This window comes from Nematolebias whitei, chromosome 6, assembly GCF_014905685.2.
Source record: "Nematolebias whitei isolate Nwh7 chromosome 6, NemWhi1, whole genome shotgun sequence".
NCBI lineage: Eukaryota > Metazoa > Chordata > Actinopteri > Cyprinodontiformes > Rivulidae > Nematolebias > Nematolebias whitei.
In genome coordinates, this window is record NC_056503.1 from 49,426,415 (window position 1) to 49,434,193 (window position 7,779).

Genomic DNA, 7,779 nt, shown 5'->3' on the forward strand with positions numbered 1-7,779 from the left:
GTTCATCTTCACGCACACCGCAGTCCACGAGAGACACGGCGTATTGCTCCTGGGAAGCCCCGCCCCCTGCAGTGCACGCCATCACGCAGGTTTCCTCCCAGCAGAGCCACCGCGTCACGGATCTGTCATGAGAGCACCACAGGTTTCAGCAGACGGACTCCTCCGTGCACGGTGTGTGCACGATCTCCATCCAGGAGTTTTTGGCTATTGGACTAATTTAGTGTTTGAAGAGTGGTGGTGCAGAGGTGAGAGAAGGTGGGCCTGTGATTGGAAGGTCGCTGGTTCAACTCCCCAGACAGACCTCTAAATGTGTGTGGGAAAGGTGATACGCCCACACCCGCCTCCACCTACACCTGCCTCACCCTGGACCCTTGAGCAAGGCACTTGCCCCCCCATCTGCTCCCGCGGGCGCCCCAGATGCAGCTCTGTGCTCCACACGGAGGCTGTGGTAGCTCGGTGTCTGTGGTGAGCCCTGAAGGAGCAGCTGGAAGAAGAAGAGAACGTGTTTGAAGAGTCGTAGTGCTGAATGTCCGAAAGCATTTCCTCTGACGAACACGCCCACGCACTTCTGACCGATCACAAAGTACACCAGTGGAAATGAGTCGGTGCGGGCCTCGTATTGAGAAGGAGCAGGCGAAGCTACTCTGAGGACAAAACGAAGCGATTTTCGTCACGCGACTACGTCAGTGAGAGCCGATTTCACTGCTTCGGGTGGAGTATGGCTTCTTAACTTCTGCATGATGGCTGTTGATGCTTTTAAAGCTGGGAGGACAGATTATAACTCTGCAGACGTTTGGGCCCTGTCGTCATGGGAACAGCTCGTTTTCTACCAAACGGCGTTTTAGTTGTTTCTAGAAATATCTCCGTGAACACGGCATCACTAATCGGAACGCCTTCATTCAAATGGAAACGCAGAAATGATGCTGCGGTGACTCCACCAGGCCTGTGTGCGGCGCCGTGACAACGCACCAGAAACGGGACGGAAAGCTTTCGAACCACAGACTGGATGAATCAACCGGGACATTCTGTGGTCCAAACTGTAAACAACAACAAGACGAGGACCGTAAACGCAGGAACACGTCCTTGTTGTGGAACGTCTCCTTCGTATCACTTTGAACTGCACGAGCACAAACTGCGAGTCAGAGTTGGACGGGCGTCCTGTCTGTCCAAATATGGGGACAAGATGGACACTTTGTAGGCCTGGTGTCCAGTGAGGGACAGCTGGAAGGACAAGTTGTCCTAGTGTTTAAATCCTATCAGGCTTCAAACACAATTGTTTCTTTTTACTTTATTCCCGTATACTGTTTATTTTTAAACGTATACTTGATGCTGATTGTCCTGTACCATTCCTGCTATTTTTGTTTTAGTGTTGACGGTTTAATAAAAACACTTTGTTGCGCCGTCACAGAGCCGAGAGGGGGAATTAGAATTTACGTCCATCTGTCGATGTTGTGAGCATAATAACTTGAACGATTTGTGAAATACAGACTTATATTTTGGTTTGTAGCTGCATCTACGTGTAAGAAAGGTCCTTATCGTAAATTAGGTTGCCACATTAAATACAAGATGGCCACCATCATATATATATATATATATATATAATGTATATGCACCATATATACCATATATATATTGACCCCGGTCATTTCTGGAATGTGTTTTCTAGCTTTTCTATTACTTAAAAGCAGTTCCCTCAATTGATTGGGGTGTCCGAAGGACGTTCTATGGTGGTCAAGGCCACCATTGTCCCCCCAGCTCCAACATCGCGCCAGGTGGTGGAAAAAATTGCTCCCTAGTTTGGTGTACTGTGTTTTTTATTTATTTAAGGTCGTTATTGTTCCTCACACAGTTTGTTCAGTCACGTTCGACAGGATACGAAGGTTTATTTGAGGAACTTGCGTCTGCAGCTCATTCACGTCCTCTAGCTGTCCTGTTTGGGGCTTAAGGTTAAATCAGGGGTCACGATGTCGCTGGTTTCAGAGCGTTGAGTTTAGGTTGTGTACACCAAAAATATGGGGGGGAGGCATTTTAAGGCTTTCGTTTTGTTACCCCGTATTGAAACGCAGTTTCAGGAGCTCCAACAGCCGTTAGTCTGTCGGCACGAGGCTGAAACGATGCTAAACAACTTGGAGGGGCCTCAGAGCCAACGTCTTCAGCTCTCTCTGAAATGGGGATGCACCGATCCACTTTTTAAATTTCCGATACCGATATCTGCCATTTAGTATTGCCCGATACGAATCCGATATCGATCCGATACAGGAAAAACAGTGCTGAATTAACAAAAATGGCTAAATCATGTCATGGTCCAGATGACATGATTTAACCATTCTTGTTGTCTACCTGCATGATTGAGCTCACAAACCCAGTGCTGAATTAACTTAAAACATTTGTTTGTTCAAACGCAGACATGAATGTACTGAATTACAAATTTATTGAAAACTCTGCACCAGAACATTAAACACACCAAGAGCTTCACAGCTCGGTCAAACATAAAACACAACTTTAGTTTGTTCAGTCCGTACGCTAGCACATGACGTCACTCGGAGCACAAAGCATAGAGTTAGAGTGAATAGATCTGCCCAGTCGTGGATCGGTCACATTGTCACCGATATCCGATCAAGAAGTTTTTCGATATTGGCACCGATGCAGATATTGGTATCGAATCGGTGTAGCTCTACTCTGAAACTGATTGTGTGGACAACATGGACTGTTTCAGTTTTTTATTGTCATTATAACTACTAATACTAGTTGTATAAGTTTGATTAGACCTTTTAAACTGGGAATGTGTAGTGGTGGTTTACGTCTGCAGCTCATACCATGATGTTTTGAGTTTGTAATACCGGGTTTGTCTTTAACTGAAATATGAAGTTCACTGTAAAGTTGTCCACATCAGCAGGTCTGACCTGAAAGGTTTCAGTTTATTTTGTACCCAAGGAGCTCTTTGTGAAGCTGATTCAGTCGTCTTTGCTTTGGAAATCACTCGGTAATTATTCACCGTGTGGTTTCAGTTTTGAGTGTTTCTGTCCGGAGGAAACAAACGTCCACGAAGCCGATTAAAGCCCGACAGTCGGTATCTGTGGTGTGTAACCAGAGCTGCTGCTGCTCTGAAAGGTTTTGTTCTGTTTCAGTGGGTTCCTGAGGCTGTGGCCTTTTATTATGGCTCACATTACCTTACTATAGTGTAACCCCCCCCGACCCAGGAGCCTCCAACTGTAGGATAATGTCCCCGCTGATGGCGGTTCACACATGTAATGTTATTACACCATTGAGCCGCCCGCGTCCCTCGGTGTAACGGCTGCTGTTACCTGCAGCCCTCGGCTCGTTCTCACGCTCCTCCGCCTGAATTTCACCGTTTCCACTGGAAATTATGGGATGGCAGAAAAAATTCTGCTCCTAACGTGACGGTCTGAGAAAAGATGCATAAATGACTGTCTGCACGCCATCAGAGGGATTTCCTCATTAAGTCGTGTGGTGGGAGGAGCCTGAGGCCGCGCACGGTGACTCGGCTCTAATGGTTATCTTTAAACTGGTCTCTCCCAGCTATCAACAGTGCACGTTGCTTCAGGGCCAGTGTGCATGAGGGTGGAGCAGATGTAGAACTGGTCTGCAAAAAGGCCGAGCATTCAGTGAAGGAATGCACGTCACCCGCCGCTGTTCACGCAACAGTTTAAGGTCATGTGCTGAGAAAAGTAGGAAGCTTTCAAAATAACGTGCACGTTCAGTTCTGTTTATTTGTAGAGCGCCAGCAAACGTCGACTCAGAGCGCTGTGCACAGACATTCACATACTTTATTAGTTATTTATCTAAGACTGTGACGTTTAGCCGCTGCGCCGTGGGAGATCGTCGGGCGTGACGAGGGAAACTGTCCAATATTTAATTAATTCAAAATATTACAGTACTTTAGTTAAAAGTGTTTAATTTAAACTGTTCCTTGTGAGCAGGAGGCAGGACAAGAAGGAGCTGGTGAACTGGACTCTGGACAAAGTTCTGCGTTGGGGATCGATGCGTCTTAGCAGCCGTCTTTAGAAAGGACACGACGGTGCAGGAGGACGTAACTGGACTGAGACGAAGCTAAGCCAGGCTGATCTACATTTGGACACTGCTGCTCAAAGGTTTCCCATTCTCACAAACTGGGTCATTTAACAACGCTCCCATTTTCCACGACTGATCTATGTGAGCTGAGCTTTTCAATCGCGGCTGTCATCAACTCTGAAAACAAAAAGAGACTTTCTTCATTTCCTGCCAGGATATGATGTTTGTGTTCGTCTCCGCAGGTTCCACGGCGAGTGAACTCGGAGGTTAAATGTCACCGGTTGAGCTGCATTAGGCCACGACGCCTTTTTGAATCAGTGTTGTGCCACAAGGTTTTTCTTTAATGGAAATAATGTGTTGCAGCTCAAAAAAGGAAGTCGGCGGATCGTGCGGAATCGCCACATTGTCTCAACGTTCTCAGGGTGCGTGTTGGGATGACTCTCGGCTACTACCACATCTGATTTGAGCTCCAACTGTAAAATTTACCAAGTTATAGTCATTGCCGTTCTTGTTACTCTTAGTTAGCTGTGGCAGCCATCATGAATTGAGTTTGTTCCAAAAGTTCACGAGGTGTAGATGAACATGTGTCATGTATGAAACGCCCACGACCCCTCGAGGATCCCAGTGAGGGTAAAGAGCTGGTCCAGTGTTCCACGCCCAGGATGGAACCTGCATTGTTCCTCCTGGATCTAAGGGATGGGAGTATGGGCGTACAATCGATGAGGGTATGATCTTTCAGTTTGATTACAATCCGCCCACTGATTAAAAAATAAACTTCACACAAATTAAAGAGTATTATTGTTCAAGAATCGGATGGATACCGTCCTTGAACAAAACAAAGTCACAGAACTTCTGGTAAAACTTAGAATGTGATATTGTTCTGTCTGGAAGCTGCTGCTGACTTTTCTATTCCTCCTCTGGTGAAAACACTTTCAACAGATTCAGGGAATAAGACGGAACGTCGGGGCAGTGCCACTGGATTGGCAGACTGGGGTGGAGGTTCCCCTCTTCAGTTATGGGGGGCTGGAGTGTGGGCTCCAATTACAGGGGCATCCTCCCTGTAAGGTCTATTCAGGAGTACTGGAGAAACGAGTCCAATCGTTGGTCGAACCTCAGATCCAGGAGGAACAATGTAGGTTCCATCCTGGTCGTGGAACACTTGACCAGCTCTTTACCCTCACTACAGTCCTCGAGGGGTCATGGGAGTTTGCCATCCAGTCTACATGTATTTGTGGACTTGGAGAAGGCTTTTGACCGTGTTCCTCGAGGTACACTGTGGGGGTTCCATGGTCCTCGGTCGGAAAAGGATGGATTGTTCTCTTCAGGTCGAGGGTGAGGTTCTGCCTCAAGTGGAGGAGTTTTGTTCTCAGTGAGGGAAGAATGGAGCGTGTGATTGACAGACAGATTGGTGCAGCGTCTGCAGTATTGTGGACTCTGTGCCGGTCCGTTGTGGTGAAGAGGGAGCTGAGCTGTAAGACAAAGCTGTTTACTGGTCGTCTACGTTCCTCCACTCACCTCTGGTCATGAACTCTGGTAAGGATGCATCTCCGACTGGGAGGAGACCCCAGGGAAGACCCAAGAGGAAGACGATGGATGGATGGATGGATTCAGGAAACCGAGAAATAAACATAGTTTAGTTTATAGGTTTATTGTCTTTAACTATCAAAATGTGGTAAACTTCATGTAAATACTTTTTGTTGTTAACCGTTACTGAACCGGGCTAATCCCACTGAGTTCACAGATCTTCAAGAACGGCCTGGACCTGAAGACTGCCTAACATGAATGGTTTTTTTTTTGACTGTTGGAGGAACCCGGAGGACCCGGTGAAATCCAACACAAACACAAGGAGAACATTCAAACTCCACACTGAAAGACCCTCTGGTCCAAACCAGGGACTGAACCAGGACCTTCTTTTTGTGAGGCAACAGTGCTAACCACTAATCCATCATGGTTCCCACACTATTTCTTAGTTTTAAAATACTTTTTACAACACAGGAGACATAAAGTTTTACAAGAACTGTGTCTAATGTCTTATAAAAAGTTACAAAGCTTTTATTCTGACGGTCATAACAACATGATGTCAAAGGAAGCTAATGGAAATATTTACCTCTACAATAAAACATTATTCCTGCTCAGGAACAGTTCTCTAATATTTACTGAGACCCGAGTGATTTGGAACGAACGAGCTGAGTCGATCTGTGCTGAAGCATTTTCTTCTCGTCAGTTTTGAACAGAATCCTGGATGTGAAACATTTTGGTTCAGTCGTCCTGACGTTAATCCCGTCAGACGTTTTAGGAGATGTTCTCCAACTCGACACCTTCTGTCTCACCCCCCAACAACCTCTGCGCTGACATCATCTGTTCTGTGCAGAGACAAACAGACTTTTGTTCTCGGTCTGCCTGCTTTTGTCCACAGAGGACAATGGACCAACTCTGGGGGGCAGAAAATGATGAAGACGAGGAGGAGGAGGGGGGAATGAAGAAAAGTGATGAAGAAATGAGGAAAGTTTTTTTTTTTTTGAGTTCCCTGGAGGTTTGAGTAAAGCAGCAACAAACAGAAAATTTGTCTTTTTTTTTTTTAGTTTTTGCTGCAGGCTCGTCCCAACTGCTGCAGAATAAATGTTGGGAACACTTCACCTGTCAGGTGAACAGGAAGTGATGTTCAGGTGTCACCTTCACACTAAAGGCTGCTGCGGCTGAAGCTGGACTTTCTGTTGAATCTTCTTCTTTCAGCTGTTCCCTCATCAGGAGTCTCCACAGCGAGTCGTCCTCCTCTGCGTCCTCTGTCCTCACTCCGACCACCTCCATGTCCTCTCTAACTGCATCCATACATCTCCTGTCTTTTTCCTGCAGCTGCATTTCTAACATCCTTCTACCAGTATTCCCACTGTCCCTCATCTGGACATGTCCAAACATCTCAGTCTGTCCTCTCTAACTTCATCTCCTAGCTCTAATAAACTTAAGTCAGGTCCTCTGGAGGATTCTTCTTGTTGAAATGTTTCGACTTTTATCCAAAAGACTTGTTCAGTCTGAGGAGCTGCAACAAACGTCCATCACGTCTAATAAAGGAGGACCATCAGCCCAGCTGTTGCTCGTTAGTGCCACTTGCTATTCACAGAAGGCTGAGTGGTACGAGCTGAACTCTGAATCAACATTCACACTCTTCGTCATGAGAGAAAAAATAATTTAAGTCAATAAAATCAAACGATCTTCTTCCTGTTGTTTAAAAGTTTTTAGTTTCAGCCTTTAAAGATTCATTTCTGTGATTTAAACCATCGGGGAGGAAACGAAGATCTTCACTGGTCTGACAGTAAAACAAAAGATGTGAAAGTGAAGCGAGACATTTGACTTGATGTGTTTGGATAAGGTTTGTTATTGGGTGAAATGAATGAATGATGGATTGAATGAATGAATGATGGATGGAATGAATGAATGAATGATGGATTGAATGAATGAATGATGGATTGAATGAATGAATGATGGATTGAATGAATGAATTAATGAATGAATGATGGAATTAATGAATGAATGATGGAATGAATTAATGAATGATGGAATGAATGAATGAATGAATGATGGAATGAATGAATGAATGAATGATGGATGGAATGAATGAATGAATGATGGATGGAATGAATGAATGAATGATGGATTGAATGAATGAATGATTGATGATGGAATGAATGAATGAATGATGGATTGAATGAATGAATGATGGATTGAATGAATGAATGATGGATTGAATGA